General features: G+C 37.8%; 1 long non-coding RNA gene across 1 annotated transcript; it reads right to left on the minus strand.

Moving 5' to 3' along the window:
- Window positions 1-1,481: 1,481 nt before the first annotated feature.
- Window positions 1,482-15,609, minus strand: LOC117596414 (uncharacterized). Its single transcript, XR_004577535.2, has 3 exons — window positions 15,288-15,609; window positions 4,271-4,419; window positions 1,482-1,597 (listed from the first exon to the last, which is right to left on the minus strand). It is a non-coding gene; the product is annotated as an uncharacterized LOC117596414 (long non-coding RNA).
- Window positions 15,610-16,311: the final 702 nt, after the last annotated feature.

Raw genomic sequence — 16,311 nt, forward strand, 5'->3', positions numbered from 1 at the left:
ATTAGCTCTTATCCATCTTTACACTGGGTAATATTCCATTTTTTAACATATTGAGGCAAATCTCCAAACAGCGGTGTCATAATCACAAAATTTAAGTGTTCAGATTAATGAGTTATTTTTAAATGATGTTAAAGTTAACATCTTCAGTGGGTAGTTTGTGTGAACAAGGCAACACTGGTGAGATTAGGAGTGTTCCTGCTTCAGATCCACTATTCTTAGGATTAGCTCTGGATTCATTGCAACCCTAACCAGGATAAACCATTTTAAAGAAGAATGAATACATGAAATACTACCATACAAAGAAAGAAATATAAATATACCACAAATATACAGGATTCACCATTATGACGTGTAGATTATGATTTGAAATAAAATTAACAGTGCATAGAAAGTGTGATGTAATTGCAAGTGAAACAAGTGCAGCGTGGTGCAACGTGAGTTTGACTTCCACTAATGTTGGGGGCGTTGGGGGAAAAAAACACTTTTTTGAGGCACATCAAAGTCAAGTCCATGTCACGTTGTTTTACGCATCATCTATGCTTTTTTTTTTTAACTGGCATAGCTAGCTCTTGCACTAGGCTAATTCCATTAATTATTAAACATTTTTAGTTATTAAAATTATTGAAAAGTTATTTTCTCTCTGAAAACAAAAGATATTATGTGTACTCATAAGTGATATTTGAATGCTGGAGTTCTTTAAATGCTGGAGAAAAGAGATCTTTCTCCTAGCAGTAACACATATGGAAATGAGGCTGAGACACATGACTGAGGACTGAGCTCATTACGCAACACATTCGGTATGAATATGGGAAAAGAGTGAGAGTAATATTACACAAGTGCTTCCAAATGACATTATGTGCTGTCCATGATGTGCTCGACCAAACAGTTACTTTAATGCTGTTCTTGTGGCCAGAGCCAAAACATTATAATGGCAACTCAAATATGAAAAATAACAAAGAAATATATTACAATGTACTTCGTTTAAATGCTCAACTGGAATCTAAAATTACTATGATGCCTTTCTTTCACATAATACACTAGACTCTTATAGAAACCATGTCTACATCATCCCCTCTAAAACAAATCATTCTGATTTGGCAGAGATAAAGGGACATAACTTTTACCAGTGTATTAGGGATACTGATCAGTATTCAAAAGATTTACAAGAAAACAGTCTCCAGTCACCATCTATTCATCTCATCTTAAAAGTCAATCTTATTACCTCATCATTTTTCCACCGAATGTCATATACACATATAAGACAACCCCATTCTCATACTGTCCTATAGATACCTCTGCTTTGGAACATCTTGAACTTTCTCAAATATTCTTCTTGCAGATACATGATGACACCCAGGCCCAATCCCAGTAGCACAGCTACTGATAAATCATATTGCACCTTCTCTATGTCTCCCATTTTCTGCCTGCCTCATTGTTCTTCTGTCTTTTCTTCTCCTAATCCTGTTACTCCTGTTACTGCAGGGCTTCTCATAGTGGAGACTGGGAGGTTTTTAGGATTCGTCCTTTCCCTCAGAGCTCTCAGCAGGCAGACAGGCCTCCTCTGACGTTGGGGACTGAACTCCACCTGGCCCATCTGCTGAAAGAGAGAGAGAGACAGAGAGAGAGAGACAGAGAGAACATTACATTATTATACATTACATTACATCATTGTTAGGGTTAGAGTTTACCATAAGTGGCAAAAATCCCTTAATTTTTCTCACCTGCAAATTACCACCAACCAGCCAGCTCTCCCCTATCATATGACAGCTAAACCTGTGGAGAGTGAAGATTACATAATGTGCTTCCTTCAAGGCATGTGATGCCTTGCGTTACCTACAAGTGAAAGTGGTATCTACCATCTATTGTATACATTAGCTCGCAGATGTCCACAATTGGCTAGTGTTGCTGTGATTGACAGGGGAGAGAGAGTATGCCATCCCTCCCATCCAGAGACCACAACCAATTTTTCTCCCTTGGCTCACGGCCACAGATGACTTCCTCGGGATTCAACCGCATGGTATTCCGATAATAGGGCAAATGCCCTACCCCCAGTATTTGAAATAGTCCAGACCATCTTAATGTTTATTGGATTAATGCCAGAAGAACTAACACTTAAATAACACACCAATCCGGTCATTTTTTTTATTCTGATTATCCAAAATCCATACTGGATCTAGTTTTAAAATGTCTAAAAGTGCAATAATATTCTCCAGAGGTAGGATGCCTAATTCCTTGAGCTAAGCCCTCAATAAAACCTACATACATTGTACAATCCTAAAGGAGAGAATATAAAAGAGGCTTTAGGTAGGAGTTGTTACATAGTAGGTAGGAGATGGGGATGTGGTGGGTGCAGAAACTCTCTCACAATTAATGAATAACATAGATTATAGGTGGAGGCAGGTCATTCTCCCAAATGTCGGTTGGTTCATAATTCATAATTCACTATTATATTTCACAATCCATACATCCATAGAAAGCACTTTGCATATGTCTGATGCACTGCAGGGACCATGATGCTAGTTCTTGGGTCCATGTGTCCCCTTTGAGGGAAGGGTCACTGCAAATCAATACAAATTCTTTAGACTGATCACACATCATGAGGGGTCACTCAATGGTCAGATGAATATGAAAATGTTGTAAATCATATTCTATGGCCTTTGTACTCACAAGAGCTCAACCCAGCTGAGCCCCTATGGAAGATTTTGAACTGATGTCTTAGGCAGCGCTCTACACCACCATCATCTGAACACCAATTAAGGGAATATCAGTACCAGTGATATTCCAGAGACTTGTAGTTGTTTATGCTATGGCACGCTGAAGCTGTTCTGGTTCCTGATGGTGGCCCAACACCCTACTACGACACTATGCTGGTGTTTTCCTTTAACTTGTTACCCATCTATATATGGCCTCTCTCATTCCAGTCAGTGATACACCCAGTACCATTGACAGACAACAAAGGCATATGTGCCTGGATGAAATCAGCCCAAGCACCCAACACTTTATGGTAGTGAATGCATCAAGCCTCTATCGACATCAAGTGGAAGGTAGCCTCAGCATAAAACACTACTTAAAGAAGACAATGCTGGTGAATGTTGAGGGAACCAGAGTGATCTTCTGTGCCTTAAAGGCTCACACTCTTAGTAATTTACAGAATGGCCAAGGATCTCTGCCTTCAAGCCCAGCACTGAGCCTCCAGCTGCTCCACACACTCCAGCTTCACTGCAATCAACATGCCGGCTTGGATCATGATTTGCACCTCTTCCTTCTTGGACCTACTTCCCTCTTTCCCTTCTCTACAACCATATGCTACTGTGCAGCGTGCTAATAAAGATGGAAGTCCATCTGCAAGTGCAGACCACACTGTTAACTAAATGTCCTAAGAGAGATTGTGGAACTGTAAAAAGTCGAGAGAACTCTGAAAACCTAGACTGGGCAGCTACTGCTTAATGCTAGATAGCCAGGCTCCCACTAAAGACTCTTAAGTAGGAGTCAGTGTATAGTATGGAAAAGGTAGGGAAGTGGTGGGTCCATTTTCAGAGTGAAGACCACAACCTCAACTAAATGACATGAAGAGCAAGGAGAGGAAAGGAGAGGGAAAAAAAACAGATTTCTGCAAGAGGTCCATCTGTTAGGTCCATGTGGGGAGCAAAAAGGACTGATGAAGTGGTTTTGAGGACAGGTGGGTCGACATGGCCACAGGAGCTGGAAAATGTACTTCTGTAATGGATTTGTGTCTGAGGGGGCCTAGAGGCAAGGACAAACTCCTCTGGACTGAGCTAGGAGGAAATAACCTTGGTAATAACCAAGGCTCAGCTGGGGGGAACCCATCCTACTTTGGCAAGCACTGGAAACTGTCTTAATAATTATTTTATGAGGAGTAAGTGTTTAGCAAGGATAACAGTATAGATTTATCTGCCAGTATGGCTCCTTTTGAGTGTGGGTAAAGAGGAAGGCTGGTCATGCTGGGTGGCTGATTGATGAAGATGAAACAGGAGCTTGATATCAAACTGAGAAATTGGTGAGTGATGATGGCTGGAAAGCTCTTCCTCTGAGGAGTTGATTTTTAGTACATACAAAAGTGTTTGCATTTGGGCCTGTCAGCACAAAGCCGCATCCCATCGCTGAGAGAATTAATTATGAATTAAGAAGAAGATGGAGCTTCAGGAGGGCTCTTTGGGGGAATAAAGTCTGCCAAATCATTGCAAATGTTAATTTGACAAACTGTACATCAGCCAAACACACACACACACACACTTCTCTTCAGACTCACCTGTGAGAGACAGCTCAGTCAATTTCAGGGGGAGGTCAGATGGGTTAACCCCTGCTGGTGAGCCTAAAATGTCAGGCAGAGCATTGCGTCGTCCAGACCTTCCTGACGAGGCAAAGTCCAACACCGGCTGCACCTCTGTCATCTCACGTCTGCCTGGACACAGAGAGAGAGAGAGAGAGAGAGAGAGAGAGAGAGAGAAAACAACAGCTCTTGAGTTATTTTTAGTATTAATGGATGTATTTACGTGTACATACGGTAATGATCTTGCTCTGTACAGACACATCAATATTACAGTTCAATCACTTTTATTGCCATAGACTAAACAGATGTTTTTAATCTCTGTCCAGTTAATATTAACATTAACATTATTTGTAAAGTGTTAGCTTTAACACTTTGTTTTTGGCCTATTTACAGTAATCTTTTTATGGGTCACAACTGATCAAAAAGTGCCATTTTTGGTGAACTCAAAACATTCTTTATTGACCTTTGCAGAAAGTGAGGATGCCGCGTCAGTACATCTTTCAAGCACCAAGAGCACGGGCAAAAACATTGTCAGTTAATATCAGAGAGTTCACAACACCTGTGCCAATGTTGATTAATTCATCTGCTTTTCTTATGAAAAGACATCTCTTATTTTAAAGTATTTTGGAGTATGTTCCAGTGTACGCCAGTGTTAAATGTGGAGCTCCTACACAAAACATGTAAAAGTTGGCAGGTCAGATTCAGGCTTTTGCATATTATTTTTTCGTATTTCCCATCTCACACCTCACGTGCACCCTCTATGTTAAGCTGATAGATGAAAGTCTCATAGGCTACGTTTATATGGACATCAATATTCTGATATTAATCAGAATTTGGCAATATTCTAGTTAGTATTGATGCACGTAAATGCTGCAATCTGATTGCCTAATTCAGATTAAGACAATATTCTGATTCAACAAATTCCGATTCCCACCTCTGGAATATGCCTGTTTTAATCGGAAATTTGTTGCATGTGAACACCTTATTCAGAAAATCCACTTAAAGGAGATATATGTGCAGGCTCAGTCCACAAGGAATTGTGGGCGCTAACAGATGCTCAGCTGTAGGCTAGGTATTGGCAACTCAGGCATGCTTACCACAACCATGTGTACAGCAATATTCCTATGCCTGTACGCATATAAACATCGTATTCGGAATATGATTGCAGCCCGAATATAGACCTTAAACGGAATTTGATGTGCACGTAAACGTAGCCATAGACAGTGCTAGTATATGGTGTGTTACAAATGCCTAAAGATTTCGACCTTTTCTGATTTGCTTAGATCTGGATTAATCCAAGGAAATAATTTCTAAATTTACTAAACATTTAATCTTAAAATGTCATGATTCACTTATAGCCTATTCCTTTGTTTGAGTTCAGAGTTTTATAGTATTGAAAGTGAGGTCATTTAAACAAAAATGCTAAAATAAGGTGCTTAAAAACAGTTCATGTTGTAAAGATAGATAGATAGACAGACAGATAGATAGATAGATAGATAGATAGATATAGATATGTATATATAATACACTGTATGTTATACAGCACTTGTGAAAACATGGACATGCCTGTATGAATTGTTTTTTCATCAGACATTTTGAATTAAATTTCATGCTTGTTTTTAGAACAAATAAAATACAGAAATTATAAACTTTAAACCTAAATAATTTGCTTTACATAATTTCATGACATCATATGGAAGCAATAGTTCATTACTGGATAAATAGCTAAATGTACTGTATATACAGTGTAATATAGTGGAAAAGTTTCCAAAGAGTTTTTTTTTTTACTTGTGTTTTCCATCCACCAGAGGGAGAGTGTGTGTGTGTGTGTGTGTGTGTGTGTGTGTGTGTGTGTGATAAAGCCAGAACACAGGTTCTCTTTAGGATTGTTTCATTCTTGTAAAGAATAGTGCGATGTGAAATTTCTTGCTCTTAAACACACATGCATTACGTCATCTGCTCCTGCCTGTTCTTATCAGTAGCACTTACTCCATCTCTAGTGTTCAGTTTATTGACTCTTTCTTTGTCTTTTAAATTAAATTTCTTTGTTTAGTTGAGAGTTTTTGTTTAGAGGCATGCTTTGTCATGTACTTGCGCAGGATATATTTCACTGTATGCTCATGTATAGCTTTGAGTCTGGATTGTTTTTCTGCTTTTTTACTAGTTTGGGATAAAAGTGCCAGATGAATCGTTGTAAATGGAAATGAGACATACTGTACATTACCTAAAGACACACACACACACACACACACACACACACACTACATGTTTAAACAAAGCATGGAATGACAGCTATTGTGAAAACAGTGTCTGTAGTCATGGAGACAGTGGATGCTGGGTATTAAGGCTTCAAATGGAATGACATGGAATGGAAGCATCAATATTCAAGCATCAATATTCATGAAAATAATAATATAAGATTACTGTGCCTAGTCATTATTATAATGATTTTGTGTATTTCAACTTTATTTACAAATCGTACTAACTACAGGTATTTGAAAACACTTTCACACATGAACAGAGACAAGAGAAAGTGAGATAAAGTCAGGGAGAACTGCTGTTTCTATGGTAACAGATAAAAAATAACTTATGGCACCACCCTATTCTTTCTCAGAATTCTCCCATGTGTAACAACAAATCCTTGTTTGAAGAAAAAAAAAGCACTTTAAAAACATAACTGACACATATCCTGAAAAACATTCACACCTATGTGAGACATTAGGAATTCATCCCTTTTTTTTTTAACTAAGCGCAACTCTGAATTTTTTTTTTCAGGTAAGATATTAATAGGGTTTTTTTTTTTTTCTTTTTTTTTTTTTTGCTCTACACTCTAAAAAATGGGGCTGATGTTTATAAAATGAAGCTCCTATCAATAAATAAGTTCGATCCTGGGCTTGGGTTATTGTCTGTGTATCTGTTCTACCTGTTCATCCTTTTTGCAACTAAAAACCTCCTTTTTTCTTTTTATCCCAGTCAATAAATATCGCAAGAGTTCAAGCCAAACTGCTCACTTGCAGACAGAAGAGCTGGCGTATGTGTTCGGTCTATTTTTAGGCAATTGCTTGGGGCGTTTCAGGAAGCACAGCTCAGCTCCGCATGTCAGATCTTCTCTTTGTCTCGCTGTCCAAGACAACAGACTGCAATTAGCATGCTGTTATTAGTCTAGCGCTGTTTGGGTGACAGATCAGGGCCAAGGCGAGCATTACACTGTATCTGATTGGGCTGTTTGTCTGTTCTGAACTGATCTGTCTATCTTCTACTTACAACATTTCAGTCTGTTGATAAGTCAGGCATTCAAGACAACTTTACATGATTTCTGGAACACAGACTCATTCAATTGTTATTTTGGAAAATGACTTTAAACTTTAAGCTACATTTTTGGGGCAATTTTTTTTATAAATTGGCTGAATGCTTAATTCTTTGTTACATGTACTTTATACAGTATATTTGAATTCCTTTTTTTTTAAACTTTAAGCAACATTTTTGGGGCAATTTTTTTATAAATTGCCTGAATGCTTAATTCTTTGTTACATGTACTTTATACAGTATATTTGAATTCCTTGAATTCTGATTGATCAGAAGGTGTTGATTAATTTTCTATAACAGCAGCTCTGACACTTTATTTTATAGTTTATATTAATGCAATTGTTCTAATACATTATTGTTCCTATAGTAACAGACAATTCACAGGAAATTGCATGGTAGACGCTCCACATAATTCAAGACTAATAATAAATGGATTTAAACTGTGCTGTTATTTAAGAAAGAAAACCATACAGTAGTTGATATGATGAAGCATTCTGTAAGGAGACGTTTATTTAACATTTATGGAAGGAGTCTCCAGTGTCAAAGCTTTGTAATGGTCAGGAGAGTCTTTAGAACAGCACTTTGCACTTTTCTGGTTTCTCTGTAATGTCTTATTAACAACAGTTTGCACAGAAATTGTATTGAAAAGTAAGAAATTAAAATGATATAAATGTTTGGAAACTGTTATTTTATTTTTTATTGTTATTTTAGCTGCCTACCACAGGATATTGGAGTGGAAATTAAATAATGAATGCATGTTCTTGTGGTGTTTTGTGCTCAGTTTTGTCTTCAGCAAGTGAAATGAAGCTTAGTTGGATTCAGGTCAGGTGACTGACTTAGCCGTTGCAGAACATTCCACTTTTTTGCCTTAAAAAAGTCTTGGGTTGCTTTCAAAGTGTGCTTTGGGTCATTGTCCATCTGCAGTGTGAAGCGCCATTCAATGAGTTCTGAAGCATTTGACTGAATCTGAGCAGATAATATAACCCTATACACTCCAGAATTCATTCTGCTGCTTTTGTCAGCAGTCACATCATCAATAAATACAAGGGAACCAGTTCCACTGGCAGCCATACACTCCCACGCCATAAGATAAAGTAGATTATGAGCAGTTCCTTTCTTCTTCATACTCTTCTCTTCCCATCATCCTGCTATAAGTTGATCTTTGTCTCATCTGTCTAAAAGATGCTGTTCCAGGATAAATACATATATAAATAATATGAATATATATATTTATATTATATATAATATAAATACTGTACAGGATTTTTTTTTTAGATATTTTCGGCAAATTGGGCTTTCTACTTTTGAGGCTTACCAATGGTTTATATCTTGTGGTAAACCCTCTTCATTAACTCTAGTGAAGTCTTCTTTTGATTGTTGACTTTGACACAGCTACACATACCTCCTGGAGGGTGTTCTTCCAACTGTTGTGAAGGGGTTTTTCTTCACCACATATAAAAAGTGCTGTAAGTCCTACACTGTTTACACAATTTGGATGTAAATACCCTCAAATTTAAGCTAATATACAATATACAATGGTAGACAGCTTAAAAAATCGTTATGTGAATGTCCAAACTATTCAGAAGTGAAGCACACTATATGCAGTAGAGTTTCTTAACCGGAGAGACAGTTTCAAGGTTACACTACTCCAATGAGTAACTGATTTGGCTCACTGAGGAACTGATCATTCGATGCAGAGCTGAAATCAGCGGGAGTAAGAAAACCTTGAAATTATTCAGAGTAGTAGGTGCTAAGAACTGGAGAGTTAAAACAAGGTCGTGATAATTGAGTAAAGATTTGAACTCCCCCCCCCCCCCCCCCCCCCAAAAAAAATTACATATAAGTAGACTCACTAATACAAACCTCAATTGATTGGCTTCAAATCGATATAATTGGTATCAGTTACTGTAAATTTATATACGGATTAAGTTGATCAGGTTTAAATAGTTTATTTATTTCAACTGCACACACGAATTTAGTCAATATTTCATGAAACTCGTCATTTCATATGAATGACTTGAAAGAAAGCAATCCAATACAAATCTATAAATAAAGACAAATAAGACATTTAATTAGGACAAAAGAAATGGCACCCTATAAAAGAGGCGCTCCTTTGTCATTTTCAGCTTTGTGAGCGTTGCCTTTTTTGAAGTTTTGTGGGCATTGTAAACCACTTGTGCTGTGAACACACTTGGTAATTTACGTGTTCAAGTGAGAGTAAAGGAAATCAGCACTACCGAAACATCTGTACATCTGGCAGGACAAACAAAATGCAAACATTTACACCCAACTTTACTAAAAGATTGACAAATCAAGCCCATTGCTTGCAAATCATTTCCAATAACCTTCTGTACTGACATTTGTAAAAACAATGAGACATTGGGTATATATATATATATACACACTCACATTCACACACATATACAAACAACACACATTACTGGGAGTCAAGTGCTTTCAATGTTACTATATAACTAAGTAAGTGTCAGGTAATAAAAAAGGTTATACACATTTAGACGTGTCCTTGAATGCAACCCTTAGCAGATTAGCATATTTACAGCAAGCAACAAAGGCCATCTGGTTCGGATTGCTGGCACGTCTCTTGGCATGACAGGGGCACAGAAAGCAGGGCAGCAGGCTTTACTTGCCCTGTGGCATGAACCACTTTCTTGTTACTGAATGAGAGCCGGAGAAGAGGGAACAGCAGGAATAAAAGAAAATGTGAGAGAGCCATAGAGTATTGGAGCACCCTGCAATCAGACAAAGGGCTCAAATCATTTCAAAACTCACGACACTGACATATAGAGGCACGCAATCCATGCAGTCATAATATTTTGACATCTGCATATGTCAGCGTAGGAAAGAAAGATTGCTCCATTGTCTCTCACATGCGCCTTGATCAGGGGTCATCAAATGGTGGACCACAGTCTGCAGAATATTTTCACTGAACAGCACTCTGAGCCCTCAAAAAGTTTAAAGATCTTATTTTTTTATTTATTACTGTCCTTCAGAAGCTACATATTACATTTACATGTTTCCCAGAAGACAAAATAATAACAAGCTATACTGATCATCCTGTTTACACCCCCTGGCTCTTAATGTAGTGTGTTGCCTTCTTGAGCATCAGTGAATGTTTGCACCTTTCGTAATAGTTGTGTTTGAGTCCCTCAATTGTCCTAACTGTGAAAAGATGGGTCTCACAATTATATAGCCGCCTTTGGAAAGGAGTCAAATATACAGAAGATACTGGAAAAGCAGAGAATGTGCAGGAGCTGGAGGATTTTTCTGAAGAACAGTAAGCAGTTTAACTGCTCTGGACAAACAAGGGCCTCATGAACAACTATCACAAAACATAAAAACAGTCGTTGATCATCCAGGTAACACACACAGTATTAAGAATCAAGCGTATGTAAACTTTTGAACTGGTTCATTTGTGTAAATTCAGTTATTATTTTCTCTTGTGGACTATATGTATATATCTGCTATGTGAAATAGCTTATTCAGGGCAGAACTAAATAAAAAACAATTTTTATGATCCTTCTTTTTTTATTATTAAAATTTTGCAGATTCTGCAAGGCATATGCAAACTTATGACCCCATCTGTAAACCATTGCAACTTCCTCTGGTGCAGCTTATTGCAACCAATCACTTTAACAATTTATATAAATTATTTAGCTAAAAGCAGCTCATCAAGAAAGGAACGTGTTCTTACAGTCTTTCATGGATTTTTTTATGTCATTTATCCACTCTGGTCTGATTACTGAAGTGAAGTGATGGGTGTCAACACACATCTCTCAGTCTAATATGGAAGAAAATAATTTGTTAGACCAGAGTCTTAAGAACAAAAGTGCCATTAGCACTATTTGGACAGGACTGATTAAATTCACACGAGGACCTCTTTGGTTATCAGATAATTGTAGTCCTGTCCAGATAGATATATCTGCGATTTTACAAGCTGATGTTGTCTCTTACATTGGAAAAAAAAGTGTCTGACTACTGCTACTTGTCTTATTTAGTCACTTAAATAAATATACGTGTGTATCCACTTTCCTAATCGAAAAAAAAGAAAGAACGAGAAAGAAAAAATCAGTCAGAAGAGCAAAATCCCAAAGGCTAATTAATGGGCTTGTTATAATGTCAGCTACAGGCATGAAGTTACTTTCTATTCACATAAGCCATACTATCATGCAATGTTTCGTTTTCTAGAAATAAATGAATGAGCGGCTGTATCACTGTAAGTTCCTTAACTGAGATGCTGCCAAATAAAGTACCATGATCACACAAAACAATGTGACAGAAACTCGCCGCCCCGCGTTAATTTGATTGCTGTCAGGACGTGAGGTTTTTTTTTTTTTTTTAATCACTGAGAAGACGTGTAAAATGTTATTACAGAAATCACTCAGTGAAACTAATCCCGTCTGGCTACTGACAGCACCAACAGACAAAGGACATCTACATCGAGAGACCTTAAGAGGCATGAACTAAAAAGTCATACCATGACATTATTTAGAAAACAGACTTGTGTAACAGTAAAGAGTGAAGGATAGTAGTGTGTACTACAGGAGGACACAAAATCAGTAATACAGTGGTTGTATTAGGTAGTAAGATGTTGAAAATACAGCCTTCCTGTGGCCCATAAGTTACAAAAACTACCCACTTCAAGAATAGACTATTTTTTTTCCAGGTTCTCTCTTTATGTGCGATGTTCATCCTCAGGTATAACAGTTTTTCACACAGTTTTCCAGTATTCTGGCAATTGTTAATTGCACACTTTTTGAATATACATCATACTCAGCCATCTGAAGTAATTCTAAGCTTGGAGATATTGGTTTATTTCCCCATTGTCGTGGCTTCAGCTGGGAAATTAGGAAAAGTAGGATGTACATATTAGTTGTGATGGATTAGACCAGTGAATAAGTACAGGGGGTCTGTGGGATTGTTTCTAAAAATACTTAAATTATATATAAGTGGTATTTTTGTTAAATATTTAATTCATTTTTAGGCCCATTAAATTTAAAGCCACAAACTCACTCACACTCACAACTCTCTCACTAACATGGCTTGGCTTGCTCATTCTGGAGCACCGTCGATCTATATTCACCTTGTCGTTATTAGCGCAAGGTTTGCATTGTGCCCAACATTGATAGGTTAAATAATCAAACGATAATTCAGAGTTATAATCAAATTAAATGTAACGTTAGCAATAAAATGTGCAAACATTTTACTGTTTACCCCCGGCTGCAAAAACATTAATTCCAAGTTTAATACTGATGGGTAAAATGAAATGTGTTTGTCAATGTGTAATGTGAATGTACAAAAATATCACTGTCGATGTTAAAGCAGTGTGAATAATTACAGTAATTTTGTCCATTTTATAGTGGTTCTACAGTCCTACTCTAACAGTTTCAGTAATTTTGCCCATTTATTAGTGGTTTTACAATTCTACTCCAACAATTACTATTATATTGCTAATATATATATAATATAACCCCTATTTGATAAGGGTTTTACAGTCCTACATCAACAATAATGGTCATTTTGCCAGTGGTTTTACAGTTACAGGTTTTACAGCTCGATTGGATTGAGATCTGGGGACTTTGGAGGCCAAGTCAACACCTTGAACTCTTTGTCTTGTCCTTCAAACCATTCCTGAGCAATTTTAGCAGTGTGACAGGGTGCATTATCCTGCTGAAAGAGGCCACTGCCATTAGGGAATACCGTTGCCATGAAGGGGTGTATTTGGTCTGCAGCAATGTTTAGGTAGGTGGTACGTGTCAAAGTAACATCCACATGAATGCCAAGACCCAAAGTTTCCCAGCAGAACGTTGCCCAGAGCATCACACTGCGTCCGCCGGCTTGCCTTCTTCCCATAGTGCATGCTGGTGCCATCTCTTCCCCAGGTAAGTGACACACACACACACACACACACACACACACACGGCCATCCACATGAAGTAAAAGAAAATGTGATACATCAGACTAGGCCACCTTCTTCCATTGCTCCATGGTCCAGTTCTGATGCTCGCGTGCCCATTGCAGGCCCTTTCAGCGGTGGACAGACGTCAGCATGGGCACTCTGATTGGTCTGCAGCTACACAGCCACATATGCAGCAAGCTGCGATGCAGTGTCTGTCCTGATACCTTTCTATTATAGCCAGCATTAACTTTTTCAGAAATTTGTGCTACAATAGCTCTTCTGTGGGATCGGAAAGACGGGCTAGCCTTCACTCCCCACGCACATCAATGACCCTTGGGCGCCCATGACCCTGTTGCCGGTTCACTAGTTGTCCTTCCTTGGACCACTTTTGGTAGGTACTAACCACTGCATACCGGGAACACCCCACAAGACCAGCTGTATTGGAGATGCTCTGACCCAGTCATCTAACCATCACAATTTGTCCCTTGTCAGAGTCACTCAGATCTTTACCCTTGCCCATTTTTCCTGCTTCCAACACATCAACTTCAAGAGCTGACTGTTCAGTTGCTGCCTAATATATCCCACCCCTTGACAGGTGACATACACACATACACACACATGTACACACACAGTGGGTCCACATTGAAAATCTATATATATATTTTTTTTTTTCATTTAAAATTGGAAATAAACAGAAGGTTTTAGAATTTTTAAATAATTAAAACAAAAAATTTATATACATACATACATACATACATATATATAAGATTCTGCACTATTTTTGGGTCACTATTTAAATGTAAGCAAGTTTGTGATATTGAGCATGTTAAAAGCTTTGTACAAAAGGTCAGATGTTCCTCGTGTCTAATCTCTTCTATTGAAGCGTGTGTTCAGACGACACTCCGTCAGAATATGCTAGGGGTCCAAGGCTGAAAAAAACTATTGAGAACCAGTGGTTTAGACAATAACTCTTACACTATACTCCAAATCAAGGAAACTAAGTTCATTTGAGTTGCATAAAAACCTAAATGAGCAATAAGGCTATAACCACTCATTCACAGCAATCAGATATACACTCCTGGGCAAAAAAAAAAAAGGGCCAATCCCAAAATGGCAAATATTAAGCTTTTAATGGTTTTAACAACAAATCATTGGTCAGGAAATTAGCAAGAATTAAATAGATGCACTCCTGAGAGCTCCTGTGCCACCATTTGGTGGTTTACTTTTGCTGCAGGGAACAAAATTTTCCAAAAATGTCTTCTGGGATGTTTTTATTATTATTATTATTATTTTCTTTAAAGTCATTACTTGGTTATGTGCCACACCTGATGCAGCCCATCAAGGGTCACAAGGCTTAAACATTTAAAGAAATCAAAGGGAAAAGCTATCCTACACCAAGTATCTTTATTTATTTGTTTAATTCTTGCTAATTTCCTGACCAATGATTGACAATTAAAATCAAGCCATTTTGGGTGGTTTTTTTTTTTTTTTTTTTTGCTCAGGAGTGTACCTCTGAGTAAAGGAAGTCCATTGCATTCAGCAGATTGATAGAAAATATATTAAACATATTTTTTTAATATATTAAAATTGATCAAAACTGCACGTGAAACACATGAGTCAGGGTTGTAATGTGTAACACTCATACACAAACACAGGCTAATTGAACTACACACTATTTAAATGCCCTGTGCGCGTGACAGCGCGCGTGACAGTGCGTGAATTACAGGTGATGGATAGTGTGCATGGTGTGTGATGTGTCAGATTTGCACTTACCCAAGCGGTGAGCTTTCAGTCCTCGTGCAAAGGAAAACGTCTCTGTTTGGCTTTTAATCAGTGATCATGTTCAGTGAGAAGCAAGAGCACAGTTCTGTGTGAAATGCCTGACTCTGACTCAAGCACAAGTGAATGCAGGGTTCAAAATCCAGTCCTCTTTTCACGCAATATGGCATATCACGCACAATTCGTAGGCATTCTCAGCCATCCCGGACTGCCATTTCTTCAGAAATGAAATGCTATAAAAATAAAATCCGAGCCAGGAATTTGCACACGCTGGACTAAAGTGAGAAAAAGCATGCAGTGTGTAATCCATGCTCAGTCTGTCAGGGTTCTGTGGCGAAATCATGACGCACGAGCCAAAAAAAAAAAAAAAAAGTGCACATCTTTCTATAACATTAAACCTTGGAAAACTGTGCAAGCTTACATGTCATATTTGGCACTCCATACTGTGCATCTGAGATTGAAATTTACATGCACTTATTAAAGATGTTAGCAAGTTCTTGGAAAGGAAAAGAAATTAATACTCACTTCTGAGTGATCAGAGTTTCAGGAGAAAGTACTTCATATTGAAACAGTCACTAGAAGTCCTCAGGTGACATCACAACCTAATTTGCATATTCATTGCATGGTTATAATCAGAAAAGAGTTCCATCCGAATAGAAAATAATAGATTATAACTATTTTTTATTACAAAGAAGTTGTGGCACCACGAACTATTTTCGTATTTATAACATAGAGTCAAACTAACTATTTACATATTTACAAAATCCTGTAGTGATTAGTCAGGAACTAGACATGAAGGAAATGGTTAGGGACGGAATAACTCGCTATTATTACTTATCCAAGAAGAGAGTTTAATATGAAGAACATATGCGTGGGTGCAAGCAATGGTGATCAGATCTAGGAACTTGGAACCTGGAAGTATGACATGTTTGACCCCCATGTTTTCGAGCTACAAAGTGGTAAAAAAAAACCCAAAACAAAACAAAAAAAAACATGACACCTCCATGCTTGTCTTTTG

The sequence above is a fragment of the Pangasianodon hypophthalmus genome, chromosome 29, assembly GCF_027358585.1.
Source record: "Pangasianodon hypophthalmus isolate fPanHyp1 chromosome 29, fPanHyp1.pri, whole genome shotgun sequence".
Lineage (NCBI taxonomy): Eukaryota > Metazoa > Chordata > Actinopteri > Siluriformes > Pangasiidae > Pangasianodon > Pangasianodon hypophthalmus.